The sequence below is a fragment of the Pinus tabuliformis genome, chromosome Q, assembly GCF_031772625.1.
Source record: "Pinus tabuliformis cultivar Carrire ecotype Pingquan chromosome Q, CPIR1, whole genome shotgun sequence".
NCBI lineage: Eukaryota > Viridiplantae > Streptophyta > Pinopsida > Pinales > Pinaceae > Pinus > Pinus tabuliformis.
The window spans coordinates 302,385,460-302,408,295 of NC_142296.1; the positions used below are offsets into that span (position 1 = coordinate 302,385,460).

Genomic DNA, 22,836 nt, shown 5'->3' on the forward strand with positions numbered 1-22,836 from the left:
TCTTGAAAAATTAGAAGGTGAAATTGTTGGTCTTAGAAAAGAAATTGAGAAAACAAAAACTATTAATCTCAAGTTTGTCAAAGGATCTGAAACTTTGGATGAGATTATCAGTGTGCAGCGGTCTCCACTAAATAAGACAGGTTTGGGCTATAATGGAGAAACTTCTCAAGCATCCACTTCAAAAAGTTATCTTGATGCAGCAAGAAGAAATGAGCAAGAACACAAGGAAGATCATCAGGTAAAGCAGGGACAAATGTCAAACAGAAACTATCAGGGGCAATCCAGCTTAAGGGTGAACAAAAGCCACAACCAGCCACAGGTAAAATCTTCTCAATTTGGTTCAAGAATAGATGAAAATAGAAATTACAATCAGTTGGCTGGTAGATCCAATAATCACAGAAGCTTCTTCAATGGACAATGCTTTTCTTGCCATAACTTTGGTCACAAAGCAGCTCAATGTGTTGCGTATAAAACAATCATGACTAGGGAAGCTCAAAAACAAAGAAGTATGACAGGGATTACAAAAAGGACCTATAACAACTTTTCAGCTCTTGAAAATGAAGTTGAATGTTCTATTTGCAATAATTTTGGACATAAAGACTTTGAATGCAGAAGCAGGTTTCCGGAAAGAAAGGTACAAGAGCAGAAAAAGGAACAAGCCTCAGGCGCCAAAACATGGAGAATAAAGGAACCTCAAACAGAAAGATGTGGGATAGCATTTTATGCAGAAGGACAAGAAAATTTATGGTACATTGACAGTGGATGTTCGAAGCATATGACAGGTGATAAAGAAAAACTTGAGTCTTATTCTAATTTAGAAAAGGGAAAGAAAGTCTCTTTTGGAAATGATACTCCTGCAACTATAAAAGGAAAAGGTATTGCTCCTTTAAAAGAAGATGTTAAGGCTGGAAATGTTTTGTTTGTTGATGGATTGAAGCATAATCTACTAAGTGTCAGCCAGATGTGTGATCAAAGAACCGAGGTTATATTCAGATCAAATGGATGCCTTGTTCGTGATCTTGATACAGGTAAAACAGTTCTCAAAGGAAAGAGAACTCCAAATAATCTATACATATTTGATGAAGGACAACAACAATGCTATCTAAGCAAGAATGAAGAGCACTGGTTATGGCATCGAAGGTTGGGACATCTAAGCTTCTCACAAATAAGGAAAGCTTGCAAATATCAGGCAGTTCGCGATCTTCCAGATATCAAAATTCCTGACAACACCATATGCAGATCATGTCAGTTTGGAAAACAAACCAGAACTAACTTTCCAGAGAAAGAAGGATCAGCCAGCATGCCTCTTGAGCTAGTACATACAGATGTATGTGGACCATTCAGAAAAAGAACACCTAGAGGAGAGGAATACTTGATATTATTTATTGACGATTTCTCCAGGTTTGTTTGGTTAGGACTTATGAAGCACAAAGATGAAGCATTCGAAAAATTCAAAACCTTCAAAGCCTTGGCTGAAAATGAATCAGGTCACAAAATTAAGTGCCTCAGATCTGACAGAGGTGGGGAATTTACTTCAAATGAATTTTTCGATTTCTGTGATGAACATGGGATAAGGAGAGAATTCTCTACAGCTAGAACGCCTCAGCAAAATGGAGTTGTTGAAAGAATGAACAGAACAATCCAACAAATGGCTCGTGCTATGCTTGATGAATCAGGAACCCCCGCAACCTTCTGGGGTGAGGCTGCACATACTGCGGTTATTATTCTCAACAAGACAAATGTCCGGGTGAACAGCACTCAAACCCCTCATGAGCTCTGGAGTGGTAAAACTCCTTCGGTAAAGCACTTCAAAATCTTTGGGAGCAAATGCTATATCAAGAATACTGAGGAGCAGCTTGGAAAACTTGATCCTAGAGCAGATGAAGGCATTCTTCTTGGCTATTCTCCACATAGCAAAGCATACAAATGCTACAATAAAAGACTTGGCAGAATTGTTGACAGCATTGATGTAGTGGTTGATGAAAAGGGATATATTCCTAGGCAAATACATCGTGAAGACATCGAAAAAGATGAGAGCTACCCTCAAAGACAGAATGATGAAGAAGAAGAACCTCAAGAAGAATCTCAAGAGGAATCTCACGAAGAAGCAGAAGAACGGACAAGAATAGAAGAAAAGACTCCATCCAGATATGTTCAGAAGAACCATCCAGAATCTCAGATCATGGGACAAAAAGAAGCAGGTATACAAACTAGAAGAACAGTTGCAGAAGCTTCAAGCTATTTGGCATTACTTTCCTCCACCGAACCACAAAATGTGAAAGAGGCATGCAAAGATGAATTTTGGGTGAAAGCAATGGATGAAGAACTTGAGCAAATCGAAAAGAACAACACTTGGGAGCTGGTTCCTAGACCAAAAGATAAGAATGTTATTGGAACAAAATGGGTCTTCAAAAATAAATTGAATGAAAATGGAGAAGTAATTAGAAACAAAGCCAGACTCATTTGTAAAGGGTATGCGCAGCAAGAAGGAATAGACTTTGAAGAAACTTTTGCTCCTGTTGCAAGACTTGAGGCCATCCGAATGTTCCTTGCTCTCTCAAGTTTTCAGAACTTCAAAGTATTTCAAATGGATGTGAAATCAGCCTTTTTGAATGGAGACTTGGAAGAAGAAGTGTACATTGAACAGCCAGATGGGTTCATTCTTGGAAATGATCCAAATCTTGTATGCCGATTGAAAAAGGCTCTCTATGGTCTCAAACAAGCTCCAAGGGCTTGGTACTACCGGTTGGACAAATATCTTCATCAACAAGGTTTCTTAAAAGGTTCAGCAGATAGCAATCTGTATATAAAAGTTGAAAATGACAAATTGCTAATACTTGTTGTGTATGTAGATGACATTATTTTTGGCAGCAATGAAGAAGCTATGAGTCAAAGCTTTGCCTCAGTCATGCAGAAAGAATTTGAAATGTCCTTGCTAGGAGAACTGACATATTTCCTTGGTTTGCAAATCCAACAGAAGGAAGGAGGAATCTTTTTATCTCAAACCAAGTATCTCAAGCAGATTTTGAAGAAATATGGCATGGAAGATGCAAAACCAGTATGTACACCCATGGTCACAGGATGTAGTCTCAGTGCAAATGATGAATCTGCAGCAGTACATCAACCAACCTACAGATCTATGATTGGAAGTTTACTATATTTGACAGGTACCCGACCAGACATCATGCATGCAGTTGGAATAGTTGGAAGATTTCAGGCAAATCCAAAGGAGACTCATCTTCAAGCAGTGAAGAGAATTTTCAAATATCTTCAAGGGACTCAAAATTATGGCTTATGGTATCCTAGAGATACAGATCTCACTCTTCATGCTTACACAGATGCAGATTGGGCCGGAAGCGTGGATGACAGGAAAAGCACAAGTGGCGGTGCATTCTTTATGGGCTCCAGACTGGTATCTTGGTTCAGCAAGAAACAGAGTTCAATTGCCTTGTCTACAGCTGAAGCGGAATATGTTGCTGCTGCATCTTGTTGCACCCAACTTCTTTGGATGATGCAGACTTTGCAGGATTATCAAATCACTTGTACACCTCCTATTCCTATCTTATGTGACAACACAAGTGCAATCAGCATCTCAAAGAATCCGGTTATGCATTCAAAAACCAAGCACATACCAATCAAGTACCATTTTCTCCGGGAACAAGTACTTGAACAGAAGGTCAAGTTGGAGTATGTTCCTTCTAAGGAACAAGTTGCTGATATTTTCACCAAACCGTTGCCCAGGGACACTTTTGAATACCTCAGGCAAAAGCTGGGGGTTGTTGATGCATCATCTTACTGTTGATCATCTTCGTATTGGTGGTATAGGCTCAGGGGGAGCACATAATGCATTGTTGGCATTATGGAGAAGGAGATCTTGGAAATAGCTGCAATATGTCTCTATCTCCTTCATGATGGATTTCTGGTTACAAATCTGGAGATGCATGAGCATAGGGGGAGCATACCCTTTGCCCTTGATGTCAAAGGGGGAGAATGAAGCTGAAGATTATGTGGTTGCCATCAAGTCCAAAGGGGGAGATTGTTGGCATTATGATTCAGGTGTTGTCCTTGATGGCAAACCCATTCAGGTGATAAATCAAGAAGGACGCAGGAAATATTTTCAGCACGTGCGTCCCCGCAGGTATACCATACAGAACCCGCGTTTAGGGACGCAGGCCAGCCGTTCAGGAGGTGCGTCCGCCCAGTGCACACATTTCAAGGCAGAGAAATGCACGTGGGGGTTTCTTGTGTGGTATCTAGCCGACGGTTTTGTGTTTCTATGGTGTCGGCTCGTGGTATTGTTCCATGTTTTGGGGAGAAGCTTGCCTATATAAAGCAAAGGAGTTCATTTGGATTAAGCATCATCTTGGTTGAACATCTCTTGGTGAGATCTAGTCTAGATCTATAAGGGCGAATCTTCTAATGGACTATGATCTCTATGGCGCATGATCAGATCTGTGGATCTAAGTGTTTGGGTTGGTTCTGAAGTCCTCATATTTCTTATATCTGAAGGGACGCAGGTTCAGTGAAGAGCAAGTGCGCCGGGACGCAGTGAAGTAAAAGCTCAGGTGCGTCTCTGAGGCAAGAGACGCGGCGCGATAGTGCTGTTGGGTGCGTCGGTCGCAGAAAAGCTTAGAAGAACAGTGCGTCTGCACGCAGAACAGAAGAAGGTAGACTGCGTCCAGTCGCAGGCCACAGAAAGAAAATATGCGTCCCTGTCTTAAGATGATCTGTTGACTGTATATTTCTGTTCATAAGGTGTTCTGGGTTGTTTCTGTAATTACTGATATCTGTAGTGGACTGTATCTGTTGTATACTTGTTGATCATTTGTTTCTTCATGAAAAGAAGTAGGGGGTTGTAGCTCCCTTCCAGGAGAGACTGGAAAACGAGAGAGAGTTGTAGCTCTCTGCAGGTTGCAGGCTGCGTACTGGTAAAGGACTGCACCAGTACAAAATCATTGTAAAAGGAATTTCTTGAAAGAAGATAGAGACATATTGCAGCAGGTGGTTTTCTCCCGCATTGGGTTTCCACCTTACATCTTGTGTTCTTTGGTGTAACTGTCTATTTTCTTTATTCATGCTCATTATTTTATGGTACTGATATGCAAGAATAATTCAAAAGACCAAATAAGGAAGATTTGGTAAATTGCTTGATAATACTGATTCACCCCCCCTCTCAGTATTATTTCCAACAACCATTAGGATGAGTTGAAGACATTGGGGTATAGGGTTATCTCACTCAATCATATTTCCTCCTCCATGTTGCATTGTATAATGTATTATGTACTTTGAGGTCCATCACATGGGTACTCCTCTTAGTATCCACAACCCTACTGATATATATTGTGATAGGCATCTATATTGGTTCATGACTAGTACTTGATGACATGAGTCTACAATATGTTGCATGGGAGGGCATGCTCTATTATTTCAATACTGAGTATGGGTATTCCTACCTTGAGGATGTTCTTTCCATGTATCTGGCTATGATTTTTATAGCCCTTTGTCGCTTTTGTGTATGTAGTTCACTCCCTCCACCGAGCTCACTAAGATTATTGTAATGTATTTTAGCCATTAGTTTCTCTTTTAACCTCATACATTAAATGGCATTTTTTATACCTCAAAATTTCACACCTTGGGTTCATTAGGGATGAACATCATATTGAAGACTAGAATATAGAAATTGGTCCATGGAAACTTCATATAAAATGATTTTTTACACCTTCAATGTGCCTAAGACACTAGAAGGCAACATTGCTAGGCCTAAAACTGATCCTAATGACTTGACATGGAAATTTGAAGGGCTCAGAAACTTTCTAATTGCTCGAAAAAAGGGAGTTGAAGTAGCAGTGTGAATGGATAAGAGAAAACGATGTCAAAGTTTATCAATTTTTGAGGATGTTATCACTGGGCTAGAAAGAATTGGGTTGTTTCAACCTTTAACATAGTGTAACTATTTCAGACCACTTGAACTAGATGTTAGTCCTTCCAATCTAAGAGGGCTCTCTCAAATTTTTATCAAATCTTCTTGAAGAAATTCAAACAATAGATGACTAACTATGATCTCTTTTCCTCTGTTGAATTTAAACTCTTCTGAAATTTGGATTTCTAACTTGTGTCTTGAGTTGTGCAACGGGAGGATTATTTCCAAGGGATAGTCTATACATGAGCCTTTCCATTGTTTTCATCATGCTATCAAATTTAACATCAGAAGATGTAGAAGGTTTTTCTTCCTCTTTTACCTTTCCTTTACCAACTTTAGACCTCTTTGTTGCATCCATATTAACTTCCACTTTCACAACATCATTTTGCATGTCAGCTAAGGTAGCAAACTCTCTCTCTCTTAATAGAATGGAAAACTCATCATCAAAGGCATTATCATAGTGTAATTGGGCAGCTCCTGGGGGAGGTTTAATGTGAGAAGGAATGGAATTATAGACTTTATTGGATCTTTTTGAAAAATCTTGTACTAATTCATGGCTTGCCTTCTTCAAATTCTTATATTCAGTCAAAGCTTGTACAAGATTAACTTTACTTCCCCATTTCCTTAAGAAATCGTCTTCTAATTCATCCCAATTATGTAAACTTCGAGGTGCTAAAGATTTGAACCATTTTTTGACCTCACCAATGAAACTCTATACAAACAACCTCATTTTAACATCTTCATAGTCTACCTCTTCTAGGTCTATAAAGTCATTGAATTGGTCAACATGTTGTTCTACAATAATTCCCTCCTCACTTCCAAAAGTTTTTATTATAGTAGAGTACCCTTGAGGTAATTCATGAAGTATGGATGATAAACCAAGAGTATCATATCTAGCAGGGCCTTCCATAGCAGAAGTACTAGCAGAAATTCGAGTAGGAGGGGTAAAAATGATAATAGTAGGGGTAGTGATTAAAGAAGTTGTGCTTGAAGGGACTTGATTGACAGAGACTTTTGTCTTTGAAGTAAAGGTACTTATTTCAAGTAAAGGGAAACCAATTTCTTATCTTGACAAAAGTTCAAAAGAATCAAATTCTTTTAGTTTTTCTAAAGAATCTTATTCAAGTGATAATTCTGATGCAACAATCTCCCAAAACCTATATTTAACTTCTAACCCTAGTTTTGCTAAAACATTCTCTGATTTAGATCTAAGCAATATGGGATTATATTCTTCATCAAATTTAATACCTTCAATATCTTGAATATCCCCAGAGAGAAATGAGGTAAATCTTAAGAGAAATGAAGTACTTGATTTGGATGAGCTAGCATCTTTTCTGAGAAACTTTTTTGGGTCATCAACTATTTCTGGTGGGTTAGGGTCTGGATTGCTCCTCATATGAATCTTCTTGGAAGCCACCTTTAAGTTGAGGGTATTAATGGAGTCACCAAGGTATAAATACAGCCTCGAATAATATGATCTCCTACTACCTTCAAGAGCTCAACTTTTGAAATGAAACATCCAGGATAATATAACTTTCAAACTCCCGGTAGGCGCACCAAAATGTTATCACTGGGCTAGAAAGAATTGGGTTGTTTCAACCTTTAACCTAGTGTAACTATTTCAGACCACTTGAACTAGAAGTTAGTCCTTCCAATCTGAGAGGGCTCTCTCAAATGTTTATCAAATCTTCTTGAAAAAATTCAAACAACAGATGACTAACTTTGATCTCTTTTTGTGATTTTGTAGGTGAAGAAAAATGTGATGACTTCCACCATTGGGAATGGAGTCAAATTAAAACAAATTATGGCCAACAACAGTGTTTGATGAAAGTTGAGGCATCTATAGCTTTGAATCTAATACAAGTGAGCATCCATAATCACACATAGTTAATGAAGGAAATTGGAGCAATTGACAAGATTTCCAAGTAATCAAAACACTATGTAAAACTTGAAACAACATGATAAAAATCCATAAAATCCATGACATGAATCTCAGGTACAAAAACAGAGTTGCTACAAATTTTCTATTAAAGGATCAAAAGATTACAAAAGTTCAGTTCTTCACATTCTCCATCAACCCTTTTCAAAGTCAAAAACCTACTTATTTATAGAGAAAATATCTCTTTACTTTATCTTACCACCTGGAACAAATTTGATCCACTATTCTAGAGACATACTCCTACTTTTATTCTAACTAACAAAGTGCTCATAAGGATTCTCTATTTTACAATGGTTGGAATTCAACTAGGACTCTACTAGCTTTAAAACTATAACCACTTTCTGTTGATGTAGATAACTGAGCCCAACTGCATGCTAGATTTGTTGGAGTGTCATTAAATCTTCAACCTATTGATAGACATCAATTAAATTTCCCTTTTTATTGACTGTCTTAATGAGTTGGCTATTATGTTGATGTGGCTATGTGTTGACTTGGCATGCTGAAAAATAGGAGTTCAACATGATGAAGTGGACACCCTTTATCATCTATAATCCATCTGGAGCTTCGATGTCTAATATTCAAAAAGGTGGAAAAAATAGAGTTTTTTATGATTTCGTAGCAAAAACAACGTTTTCAACAGTTTCATAGCAAACTTTGGTAGCAACTTCAAAAAACACTCTTATGCTACCTATTTTCTCTCCCTGCTGATTCTGAGGTCTTCTTTGATGTTTATAAGCTAAACATAGGCCTTTAGAATTATCTTTGCTGAATTTTAGACCAGCCTTAACCTCCATGGAAAGCTACAATAGTTTCGTAACAAATTCTCGGCTTCATTATGGGCAATTGCTACAAAAGTTCCAAAATTATGAGTTTTTCTAGTTTTCATGATTCTTAATGCCCCCTTTTGACTCGTAATATCATGTAGACTATACATATGGTTAAGTTGACTGATTTAGTTATAATGAAGACAAAATTGAAGACTTTACCATATCATGGAGTAGCACTTACTTCAATAATAATCTTGAGGTTTCTCTTTTTGAGCTTAGCCTGAATCATTTCAATTTCAGTTTCCAGTGTTGTGACTTGTCTATGTAGGAATTTCCTATATGACTGTAACCATCTATTCCTTTTATACATATTCTCCAGCATTCTGTGCAAAGGAAGAGTCCTTGTTATCATCATTTTAGACTTGTCTACAATTTCATCATAAAAATCTATTTGTTTTAACACTTCATTTTGGTATTCATCAAACTCAAGCTTGGTCTTGATCACTTCTTGTCTGGCCTCCCTTAACTATTCTTGTAGGACCTCTATTTCACTTTTTTCTTGAACAACCTCCTTGCCTTTCTTTTTCTTTGATGGTTTATTTGATGGTCATGTTTTTTCCAATGGTGCTTCAGGCATCTCTTCAACTTACTGTATTGACCTTGTGACATGTTTCCTTGGCCTAAAAATGAAACCATGTTCTTCTTAAGTAAAATCTAATTTCTTTGCTCTCTTTCTTTCCTTCTTGGTTTCAGTTGGAGTCACTTTTTTAGGTTGTTCAACTGGGCTTTCTTCAATGTCTATATCTTCTAGAATGTCAGTCAGTTTTTCCTTCTTTGTACTTTGTTCTCTCTTCTATCTTCTGGTCATTCTCCTCTTAGTACTTGTAGAAGATTCAATTATAGGTTGCTTTGTCACTAATTACTGCTCTATTCTAGTTTGTTTCTCTGCTCTATGGGTTGTAGATTTGGATTTTGGAGTTTCCTAAAGGGGGTAGCAACATCTAGTTCATATCCACTTAGGAACAAAAGGGTAAGACATACCTTGTTCAATCTATTTAAATCTTCAACTACTAACAATTTGATAAGACCATGATGAAAAACAGAGGTACTACTTGTATCTGGTTTAGCTTGAACCTTGTCAACCATATTTCCTAAACTTTTGAAGAGATAGAAAGGGATGTCTAAGGGTTGTTTACCTGTGAAGTGGAGCAGCAACCTGAAGTGGTATTGGTAGACCATATGGAACCTTCCTTCACATGTAAAATACTTTTGAATAACCATCAAAAACTTGGAATAATTCTCCTTAAGGTAAACTCTGGGGATTACCACTATCATAGCAATCCCTTCATGCTCTTCCTTTAAGAAATCATAACAATTCTGCAATTGGAACTTTTGAACTTTAAACCATGTTTCCCATGACCTTGGAATTTTTGTAGCACAAGCAATGGTGTCTAGGGAGACATTCAAACTTAAGATGCCAACCTTCATGCCAATCCCTATGAAATTGAGCACGAAGTCCTTAGTGATTTACGCATGAAAAACATGCAATTTTTTTATAAAATGGAATACATCCCATGCTGGAAAATGACTGTGAAAAATATGGGTCTTCTTCAAGAAGTTTCATATCTGTGGGCTCATAACGTACTACAACCTCTCATTTGTAGTGTTTTCTGGTGTCCATGCTTGTCAACATGTCCAGAGCTGCTTATGAGTTGCTTCCCTTTCACTTGCAAACCAAATTTAGAACACCTAGACCTCACTCAGACCCCGGCTAAGATTTTTTGACAGCACGAACCCCATTCTAAGACAGCACTTGTGAACATTTTGATAAGAGAAGATGGTATAAAGGGGAAAAGGAGAGGTAAAGGTGAATGAAAAGGAGTGTAGGACATGAGAATCAAGGTGTATAATGACTCAGTACATTCGACATCACTAAAAATCATTTACAATAAAACCAATATACAGCAACAAACTTTCGTAGTGAGACAAGTGCCAGAATGTACCATTTTGCTATGGAACTGTCAAGGACTTTTGTAGAGAATTATGGGTTTACTTAACTGCATTTTCTATGAAAATTTGTAAAACTGTCATAGAAGTGTAACATGAAATGATAAACTCAAGATAGATGGAATTATGATATTTTATATTTATGATGACCCTATCAAACATCAAATGGACCCTATGACAAGTCTCGCATGAACCTAAACATAAAAACCCTATCGATAATGACCAATCAAACTGAAAAAAAAATTAGAGTTATCATAGATAACAGAGGATAAGGATGAAATGACCATATCAAACATGGTAAAAAAAGTGTCTATATGCAATGTGATTACTCCTCTAAGCCATCTATAAAAGAAAATGCTTCCATGGAACAAATGGAGAAAAGACTATTGTAATGGAGTGTTGTTTTATTAGAGTCTCATGTACTTCCTTGCGATAATTTGTAGACATTTTTTTCCTTGACATTGTGCTTTGGTGAGAGGAGGAACACAGACCAAGGACTATGGAGGAGTGACTTCTAAACTATTATGGTAAAATATAGACAATATACTCTCTTGGTTAGCAATTTTTTTTTCTTTAATGATTAATGTATTTTAATTTGGGTTTATTATGTAAATTCTATAGAGTGTTGGAGGAAGATAGATTTGTGGGTTTGGTTTTTTTTGTGTAGAAACAGGTGTAGGGAAATTAGGAGCAAGGATATCTAGAGTACTAGGCTTCACCAAATATCCTCCTTTCAGGAAAAATGTGCACAATATAATCCCTCTTCTTGTTCATTCCTTTTTTTTCATGTGTGTGATAATGGGGTAGATGTATTGGGGAACTTCTTGTGTATGGAAGGCCTTGGGTAGGCCTATGAGTTTAAAGTATTTTACCAATATAAATTAAATTCCATTACAATTCATTGTTAGCATATATTGTGAAGAAAGGGGAACTTAGTTGGATAGAGGAAGCTTGACAAGTATTCAACAAGCTCAAGTTGGTGATGAACACTTATCCAATATTGACACTTCCTAATTTCACTCAACCCCTTCTGCTTAAGTGTGATGCTTTAGTTGAGGATATATGAGCTCTCTTAATGCAAAACATACATCCAATAGTTTTTTAGAGTTGGAAATTCAAGGAACTAGAGAGGTTCTACTCCACTTACAACGAGGAGATGTTGGCCATTATGCATGCTTTGGAAAATTTAAAATAATATTTGGTGAGTGGATTTTTTTTTAGGACCGATAACAACAGTTTTCGATATTTCTTAGAACAAAAGGACCTAAATGAGAGGTAGCAGAAATTGGTGAGAAATATACAAGTTTAATTTTGACATCGAATATACGAAGGGAAAGAAAAGTATTGTTGTTAATTCCCTTTCTACGAAGCCAACTTAATTTTCCCTTATGGAGATTTCAGCTAATTGGTAATAACACATGCTGGTGGAATATTCCATGAATAAGTTTTACTGTGAGTTGATGGATGGTCACATTCAAGATGACAAGTGTAAAGTCGTGGATGAAATTATATTCTATAGGGATAGGATTTTTTCTAGTTCCAGAGTCCACACTTTAGGAGAATATTATCAAGGATACTCATGATACACCTTTGGTAGGGCACCATAGATACTTCAAAACTTACAAGTAGATTAGAGAGATGTTCTCATGGAAGGGCCTCAAGGATGATGTGTTGTGACATGTGACGAAGTGTATGACTTCTCAATACAAAAAAGTCTGAGCATATTTAGTATACATGTTTATTTGAGCCCTTTCCCATTCCAGAATAGAAATGGGAGGGTGTGCTGAAGGATTTCATCACTAGTCTATCGAAGTTGTAGCAATGAGAATGAATTTATGTAGTTGTTAATAGGTTGACCAAATTCATGAATTTCTTCATGGTTCCATCCAATTATAAGGTGGCATAAGTGGTAGATTTGTTTTTTGAGGAGTTTTTAAGGCTCCAAGGGTTGCACAAGTAAATTTTCAATGATTCGACAATAGGTTCTTAGTGCATTTTGAAAGGAGATGTTTAGATTGATTGGCACTAAGTTGACTCCTAGTACTAGTTGTCACCCTCAAACAAATGACCAAATGGAGATTGTGAAAAAATGGGTTGAGGAGAATCTATGTAACTATTGTTTAGGACAATATAAGGCTTGGATTAAGTGGTTTCATCTAGGAGAACATTGCTACAACACCACATACCACTAGTATGGCCCTCTTCCAAGCATTGTATGGCTAGGATGCTCCTTGATTTTTGGATTTGGCATGTGGGGATATTATGGCTCCCAAATAATAATATTGGATATAAGAAAGCCAAGATATCCTTAAGATAATTAAGGAAAACTTGCAATCTTTCACGAAAGAAAAGAAGACATATGAAAAGAGGCATACGGTTGAGTGTAGTTTTGAGGTAGGAGAAAATAAAATCACCTCTATAGAAAAGTTGTACAAAAAAGTTGAAACCATTATTTTATGGTCCCTACACAGTAATCAAGAGATTTGGGGAAGCAGGTTATGAGCTTGAGTTTCCAAATAGGAACAATATTCATAATACTTTCTCATGTATAATGCATCAAGAAGGCGTTGGGAAAACATGTTATTACTTCAACAGAGATACCCCCAATGAATGAGGAGGGATAAATAGTAGTGATACCTAAAGATATTTTGGATGTTAGGGTAAGGAAATTGAGGAGCAAAGTGGTTAGAGAGTATCTTATTAGTTGGAAAGATTCCAAATATATAATGGTACATGGGAAGGAGATCATATTTTGTAACGTCATAGTTTTTAGTTGTTTTATGGAAGGTAATATTGAGAAGGGAGAAATGTAATTCCCCTCTCTAAATGATCACTCCAAGAGAATGACTCAATAGCTTATTTAATTCCCATAGGTTATATTCAGTCAAAAATGGGATCAATTAATTTAATTATTTAAATGTCATTAATATAAAAATGAAACGTGTGAAGGTGAATTTGATTTAGTCAATAAGGTAAGAGGAAATTAAAAAAAAAATATCCAAGAGAGACCCATAGTATAGACCCATGGTATTATGATGATAAAAGAGAGGTTTGAGCTCACTCTTTTAGCATGCATAATATTTTTCCTCATATTGATTTGGAGATATCTTGTGGCTTTGGAGTGCTAAGGGTGAAACCCTTGAGTTAATTGGTTTCATTGATGAAACAAATCCACTCTATTTTATCAAAAGAAAATATCACTAAGATCTTTCACAAGCATTTATTGTTGGAGATTCATCTCATTGGTAGGTCATGGGTATAGCTAGATATCATGGGATTTTTGGAAGTTGTATTTTCCATTTGTAATTTTTGTGGGAAAAGGGGACCTATTCACTCATTTATATAACATGGGATCACTTGAGGAGGCCATATTTGTTTTTTTTAGTTTCATCCCATAATTTTGTTGTTGTATCCAACACTATTTTTTCTCAATAGTTTGAGCCATCATTTGTTGGGTCATGGAACCAAAACAGACGGTAGAACTAGCCATCAAATATGTTGCAATATAGCCATTTACAATAGTGTAAGGGGACAATTCAACACTTTCATCACCTCCTAGTTTCCCAGCAAATCATGCCATTAGCCATGGCTATATATGTGCTACAAAAAATCTATTTATTTAACTAAAAATGTTGCTCCGACATGTAATTCTAGACATATTAATAAAAAATATTAGAATATATTAACTAAGTTTGTTTGTTGTGGTATTTTTTTCTTGTTTTATGATGGTTGACTTTTTTTAGTAAGAATGGATTTTACAGTGGTATTGATAAAAATATTTATTATATTAGTTAAATTTATGTGTTTTAATATTATTTTTTTGGTTATATTGGTTGAATTTCTTATCTAGGAAGAGGGGATTTTACACCCAATATGCATAAAAATAGGAATACATAGAATATGAGGATGATAGGAGGTGTTTTAACAACTACAAGGCCAAATTATGTAGAAGACAATGATAACGATGTTGACTTCCATCTCCATAAGGGGTTACTCTAAAAGTTGGACAAGATTTATGTTCATAAAGGTGAAATATTACAAATTGTTATTTCGGCTGACACCTCTAACATTGCATGACATTTTGGTGTTGGGAAAACAGTTTCTACCTGACAAAGGTATGTGTACTGGCATAGAATGTAAGAATATTAATAATGGTATATTAGAGGATGCATTATTTGTTGTACCAGAAGACCAAGTAATAGAAAAGAAGGTCTATGCCATCCCTTACCTATACCTACTTTAGTTTTGGAAATTATTTCCATGGCTTTTATGGGGTGGTTTACCAACAACATGAAAGGGAAATGAATATTTATTTGTGGAATTTAGTAAGTTCAACAAAATGTGCATTACGATGCCTTGTAAAGAGATCACAAAAGGACAAGAACTAGTGAACATGTTATTTGAATGTGTGTGGGTGAACTTTGGTATACGAAGTAGCATCATCTCTGATAAGGATACCATCTTTTTTGGTGCCTTTTGGACTACACTTTGGGAGAATATGGAAACTAAATTGAGCATGTCTCTAACATTCCATCCATAGAAAGATGGGTATAGAAAATTGTTCAATAATACTTTAGGATGGCTTTAGAGGGGTTATAATTAAAATAATCCAAATATCTTGGATGAAAATATGATTCATATTCAATGTTCTTATAATAAAATAGTCCATGATTTTATTAATAATTCCCACTTTGAAACCCGTTTTCGATATTTTTCAACTTCACCTATGGATATTATATATGGAAAATAGGGACAACTGAGGGAAGAAATCACAGATGAAGAATTGAAGGTAGAGAAGTTTGTTTAAATTATTAGGAAAATCCACTTTAAAGTAAAACTGACATTGAAGTAGTCATAGGAAGGTATGAGAATCAACATTACTAGCATGGAATAGAGAATTCATTCAAAGTCAAAGAATTTTTTTGTTATAGCTGAATACAGAAAGACTACAAGATCCTAGTAAGAAGATAAGGGATTTTTGAAATGGTCCTTTTCAAGCATTAGATAATATGGAGATAACAATAGAGTTGGTCAACCCTTATATATGCACATTTACTCAACAATGAATATGGAGAATTTGAAACTCTATTAGCCTTCCATGTTAGATGAGAAGATGAAGAAGGTCCTATTCATAGAGGACTTAGCTCTAGATGCTTAGGCATAGCTGGTGGAAGACCATTTCATAGAAGAAATCTAAAACTGCAATATACGGGTAGTATGACCCTCAGTAGATTAGGCTAGAATGGCAGTTTGTAGGTAAAGAAAAATAGTATTTCAAGGAGAATGTAGATGATAAATTTCCTCGCCTTATAGAGTATATATTTTGGGCACCCAATCCTCTATAAATGGAAAATAATGACTTGGATCAGATCTCCATATTATTTTTCATCTATCTTGATAATTTTTTGGTGGAAAATTTGGGAAGGATTCAGTTTGTATGACCCATTTTAGTGGTAGGTCCCAATATGAAAATCAAGGTTTGGTGCCTTCTTGAGCTAGTTTGAGGAATTGAATGACATCTTTTGAGTTGTAACATCTAGAAAAGATGTGCACACCATCAACATTCATCTATACTCTAAGACCCTTTTAATGGTCCAAAAATAGTTACCATCTTTGTAAAAACCACACCCATATGACCCCATTGGGTGGCTGCTACTATTAATCCAAATCCTCTTGTACTGTCAAAAGAATGGGATAGTAATATTTTTTTTATCTTTTATATTCATTTTACTTATCAATCTTCATTCAATGGTTTTAATTTATTTTTGAGCATCAGACTCAGATCTATAAATGCTCCACTTTATTACTTATGACAAATTCTAGCATATATATATATATATATCTATATATATATATATATATATATATATATATATATATATATATATATATATATATATATATAGAGAGAGAGAGAGAGAGAGAGAGAGAGATATGTAATCTCCCTAACTATTCTATTGACATATGTCATTCCTGCAATGGCACCCATGCCACATGTGCACCCCTAACACCAATAGAAAACAACCATGTCGCTTGCCTTGATGGTCCCCACCGATGTCACATAACATCGATGCAAGTTTTGGGTGGATCCCCATATATTTAAATAATGGATCCCCATATATATATATATATATATATATATATATATATATATATATATATATATATATATACATATATATATATATATATATATACACACACACACATTTGTTTCAATGAGTAAACAAAAATGAGTAATTAGACTTCATGCATCATGTTGGCTTGAAGGGGCCTGACCCAGGTTCAACATTAATTAGCCAAAAAAATCCATACAGTACTGGCCCTTTCAGCATCAGCCCGTGAAGCCCAAACTGAAGTCTCACCCAAAGCAGTATGGGGGGGTGTTGGAACCAAGTTTCCACACCCTGAGATGGTTGTGATGTCATTGATTCCTTCTATTCGTACATTTGAGCAGGTCGCTTTGCTCTAGGGCTTGCAAGACTAGCCCTCTATTCCAACCTTCGAAACCTCTGCGAAAGGGTAAAATTGACCTTCGCGTAGCCCTAACTTGCTACTCAGGTACTTTCGCACTGCTAGGGCAGCGTGTCGTACAACTTCCCCAATTAATCTAAGTGATTTGCTTATCTTGTCAATCAATTATAGTTAACCCCGCATAACCAAATATTTGTAAATGTGTCCAATTAACTAATTTAATTGTTGTCTTTCACGAATCATATAAGAACAATAAAGGAAATTCATACATAAAATATCGAGATGTATCAATAGAACAAAGACAAAGAAATTGTAGAATATCTCTCTTTATTAATATATTCCAAGTGGTTACAGACTCTATCCACCCTATGCACACAGCTACAAGGGTCCGCACTCAGCTGCGGACTTCTACCCTAGGCATCTGCACACTCAGTTTCAGAGCCTCTACCTACACTACGACTCATGACTTAGACTTCTTCTTCAGAGCTATCACACCATTACATGATCTACCATTGTATCTTCTCCTTAAACTACTTAGAGCTTAGCTCTTTTTTATACAATCCCATGGTCCGTGGACCATGGGTAGGTCTCTTACAACTGACTTTACCTTACATAACTAAGGGCGGACTACCCTTTTTGACCCATAATACCTTCGCACTCCGCAACCACAAAATGCGAAGTCTTTACAGTTATATTACAAAAATTGACTTAAACATGGACTTTTGGTCCCAAAACTGCCCTTGGGGGATCCCGCTCCCAATAGGCCCCCAACATAAACATTGTGACTCGCCCTTGAGTCACTCGGTAGGCACAGAGATCTTTGCGTGAAGCCTGTCCAGCTTGACCCGGATGACTGCAACTTTGGTCATGCATTGAGCTGCTGCCTGCTTCACATCTTCAATTGTCCTCTCGATTACTGCTCCTACGTTCTCAGCCTAAAGCTTTTGTTGTGTCATTGTAGAGTCGCAATCTTGCCTTCAATGTTTCCTGTGACTGCTTAAGCTTCCTCCAACCAGGGATTTAGTTGTGCCTTCAACACTACTTCCTTGTGCAGTGCTGCATCCACCTATTCCTTCCGCTGCTTGGCTTCTTGTAGCTTGGTTAACCTCTTTGTCAGCATGAAAACTCACTCTGTGCCCTTAACTTCATCATAGCATTGTTGGAGTTCATGTGCTTCTGTCTCTAGCCTTTGGATGTTTGGGTCCTCCTGCAAACTAGTCAGGACCTCAAATGATTACTCGAACAACTGTGTGCAGTCTACCACTGCACTCTCCACCACCCTGACTGCTTCTGTGATAGTGACCATCCATTATTCCTTTACCTCTGGCAGTGCTGACGGCTAGGCCCTCAATTGGAGCTCTATAATATGTAGGTTCAGCTCCAACTCAACCCGCGCCATCTCTGTTCGAGTGTCGCGCACCCCTATGACCAATTTGTGCATGCGGACCTCGACTCGCTCCTCCTCTGGAATGGCCAACTCTAGGACCATTTTGCATGCCTCCTCCACAACCTGCATGATCTTCTTGCTCTGGTTGGTCGCCTCGGCCTCAATGGCGATGGCAACATTTCTCTATAGAGCCATGTGTTCATTGTTTATCCTCTGTTCGTTGATCACCTAGACAATGTAGTGCTCACAGGCTCTCATCTCTGCAATTACTCCATCCTGTAAGAGGTGGAGTGCTTCGCATGGAAGCACTGCCAGGTTCAGCCCAACTCCCTTCAATGCACTGACAGTGGGCCTGTCAGCCTCATTTTCTGTTGTCAGTGCTCCATCTGATAGCACTAGCGCACTAGAAGGCTTCATGCACAGCATAACGACAGTTTCTAATGTGCTGATAGAAAAGTTGGTAGACACCATACCAACTTGCAATGAGTGGGTCTACAACTCCTGCAGCCCAGTCTAGATGGCCCTAGGATGATCTGTTGTTGCTTTTCAAACTGTTGCAAGGCCTCCGCGGTGACATCTTTGACTGCATCATCGATGTCATATGAGTCACCCTCCATCAATGTGATAGGGTCCAGCAAGGTCTTGGTCACTTTGGATTTCTTTCTCGACCCTCCCTTCTCCAGCTCTCTCAGGCACTTAATGAGGGTGGACGTATCCAGAGGGTCTACGCCATGTTGCTCTGTGTCTTCATCTTCAATCTCAAGTGAAGGCGACCACATCCCTTTGTCAGAGCCTCACTCTGTTTGACCTGTCTGTTTTCCTACCTCCTTTCCAGCATGTTCCGCCTAGGATTTGTCAGAGGCCTCCTTTTTCCTCTTTCAACTAGCTGCGCCATCTTCAACTTGGCCTCTTCCTTCTTCTTCTATGCAATGGACTTGCTTCCACCCACTGCCAAGTTTGTGGTAGTGCACCACTCCACCGGCCATTTATCAAGCACCGCATCAATGGCATCATCTGTTACTAGGTACGACAAATCATACCACTTCTGTGTAGGGTCCTTCCACACCCTAATTGATATTCAGTGGAAATCAACTTTAAACTTGGTATAGCTCTGCAGGTTAGCATATATCATGGGCAACAATTGCAACTTGTGATTGATAGGCATCCTGATATTCACTTCCATCAAGATCCAGAAGATCTTACTATCCTGAACTCGCTCCACGTCCTTGGTCGCCCACAACGAAGTGTACTTCACTGCTTCAAGAAGGTTTGGCATGACCGAAGGGAACTGGCTCTCCTCTGGTAGATCCCATGCTACTAGCACAATCAACAACAAGAGCCACGTGTAGTGGAAGGTCTTTCTTTGCTCTTGCACTTTGCGACAGTTTGCCAGGAACTCTCTATGAAGGTTGTCTGACCAGTTAAACTGAAATTCTTTGGCGCACTGTTGTACGAGGGAGACGATAGGCACTAGCACCTCATTGGCGCGACACTTCTGCTCACTACTATGCAAGCGTGACAATAGGTGCCAACATCTCATTGGTGTGACACTTTCGCATCACCTTCCCTGCAAGGATCTATGTTGATATCTTCAAAATGGGGTCACAGATGCTAGAGATAGCCTACCCGTGTGGCTTCTTCACTAGCTTTAATTTCTCCTTCATTGACTCTGTGAGTGCCTGCTCACCACCCTTGCTACCAAAGATCATAGCTGGATTTTTTCCTATATATGGCAGGCACATTATTCGGTGGATTAACATATCTGTGATAGGTATCGGCTCCTCTAGCCACATACACCCATCATGCACCAAGAACAGTAGTTGCTTGATGAAAAAACTATCACTGGGGTGTAGTTATAGTGCGGCACCTAGAGTAGGTTTAGCAATCCTACCTTCTCTACCCCCTTGAGCCACCTCCTCGGCTCCAACATGGTCATTCCCATATAGTGTCTATGATGGGATGCATCAGCTGCTCGGTTGCTAGGTGTGGAACTTCACGTGGTCCACTAAGTCCCAATCATCAAGCTTCAGTATCGGCACTCGGGCCAAGAGTGGACTGTTGAAAGTAATTTCATCCGGTAGAAGAGGGGTTTGCAGGAGAGTCTTACTCTCATCAATGTCCTTTGGGACCTTGGACTTAGGCTGGCGTGGAGGGACATACTCCAACAACCATGTAATAGGGTCTGCACCTTGGATTCCAACCTCCTCTACTTCAACCCCCACATCGTCATCATCCACCTAGATGTCTTTGATGTCCTCCTCCTCTGACTCTAGGTTAATTGCCTTGCCCTTCTCATGTGCAGTGGGCTTTGGTGGGTTTCTCCTTGGTGACGCATGCATCGATATGGCAAGCGGATTTCCCTTCTTATCCTTCACGGTCTCCTTGGTTGCGGTTGGCTTCAGTCTCGGTGTTCTCAGCTACTTCTGGAGCAACTACTTCGTCCTCCATATCGATTTCCTGCACATTATCCTTGGCTGCCACTTCTTTAGTGTTCATAGCTTCTGTGCGTGTCGATGTGGTGCTATTCACTAGTTTTGTGTCTCCTTTGACAATTGTTCAAATGCTGGACTCTTTACCAGATCTTGAAAGAATTCACAGTTCATGAGCACCTAAGAGCGCAACAACCCAATTCTCAAAATGCCAAGTGTTTTTTGCTGGACAACACTTGTAATTGATAGGGCATTTCGAATTCAAATCCGACCATTCTCCCCAAAATCGGTTCATTAATGTTGGATTGGCAACAAATTTTCAAGGATCTAAGCCATAAATTTCATCTTAAATGCTGGCCACCCACTCCACTTGGCCTCACTTCTGCCGTCTTTTCAAGAATAATGACTTTAATGGTCAGTTTCTGGCTGACCTGCGTGATTTCTCCCTGGGTAGCACAAGTCCGTCTGTGTTGTTGTGGACCCAGTGACACGTCCTTGCTTTGCACCATTTTCCAATCGCACAGCTCCCCAACCTGGGCAGTGTATTTTATAGTCCTGCGCCTCCTTTCAGCTGCCTAGAGCGCTAATATTGTGCTACCTTCATTTAGTCACATGGTCGGACCACCGATGTATGGCTTCAAGTGACTACCATTCACCTTTCCTGGAAAGGGTTCTCCATTTAATTTGACCTGTTGTACCACCCCTCCGTCAGTAATCTCCTTAATAACATGAGGCCCTAACCTGTGCATCCTGAACTTCCATGGAAATTTATCAAACTTACTATCATATAACAAAACCATGTCATTTACCTTAAATGTTCACAGCTTGATGTGTCGATTATGCCATGCTTCTTCACACTACTTTTGGACCTGCTCGTGAAATCTAGCTAACAATCTTTCTTCCTCCAGTTCATTCAGCTGGGCGAGCCTTTCTTCTAGGGCTCTGCGGTCCATCACACATGTGAGCACTACTACACATAGACTAGGTACAATGTATTCCATAGGCATTATTGCTTCCACACCATAGACAAGCCTAAAAGGGGTTTGTCCAGTCAACATCTTGCATGTCATTTGATAAGCCCATAGTATTGCATGTATGCGTAGGTCCCAATCACTTCGCTTAGAATTACAAACCTTGGTCAGCATGTTTTCAAGCACATTTTTGAACGCTTGCACCGTCCCATTAGCCTATAGTTGATACGGCATACTCTTCTGGTGGTATAGTTGAAATTCCCCCGTCATTGCACTGATCATCTCATTCAAGAAGTGTGTACCGCAATCACTCATCTAGATCTTTGGACAACCAAATCGCGTCAGCACATGCTCAAAGAGGAACTTTGCAGCAATCGAACCTGTGTAATCCTTCATAGGTTGTGCCTATGCCCAATGAGTCAAATACTCCGTCGCGGTGATAATATACCTTGCTCCCATCTTTCCTTATGGTTGAATAGGTCCCACAAAATCTATCGCCCACTTCTCAAAGGGTTGCAATGTCATTCATGGATTCAAAGGCATTTCATCCCTCTGCGATGGCCTTCCAGTCCTTTAACACACATCGCACTCCTTGCAATATGCTTTTGAGCCTTGATGAAGGGTTGGACACCACAACCCTGTGCATAGAATCTTCTATGTGGTTTCTTTCCCTTCATAATGTCCTCCCGTGACACCCCCATGAGCATCTACGAGGATGTTGCTTCTTTCAAACTCATGTACATACCATCGCAATATCTCATCAATCCCCATTTTGTACATATGCCTAGCAATGATAGAGAAATCTACCACGTGCACCACTAATTCCTTCTTTTGTTGGACAGTGTATCCTTCTAGTGCAATTCCTATTGTTAGGAAGTGTATTATATCCTGAAATGACCATCCACGATGCACACTAAAAATAGTTGCGTGTCAAGCAATCCT

The 22,836-nt window shown here is 38.5% G+C and overlaps 1 pseudogene; it reads left to right on the top strand.

The window, feature by feature from the left end:
- Positions 1-19,423: 19,423 nt before the first annotated feature.
- The window catches only part of LOC149219410 (subtilisin-like protease SBT2.6), a 117,040-nt pseudogene continuing 113,627 nt past the window's right edge, over positions 19,424-22,836 (top strand).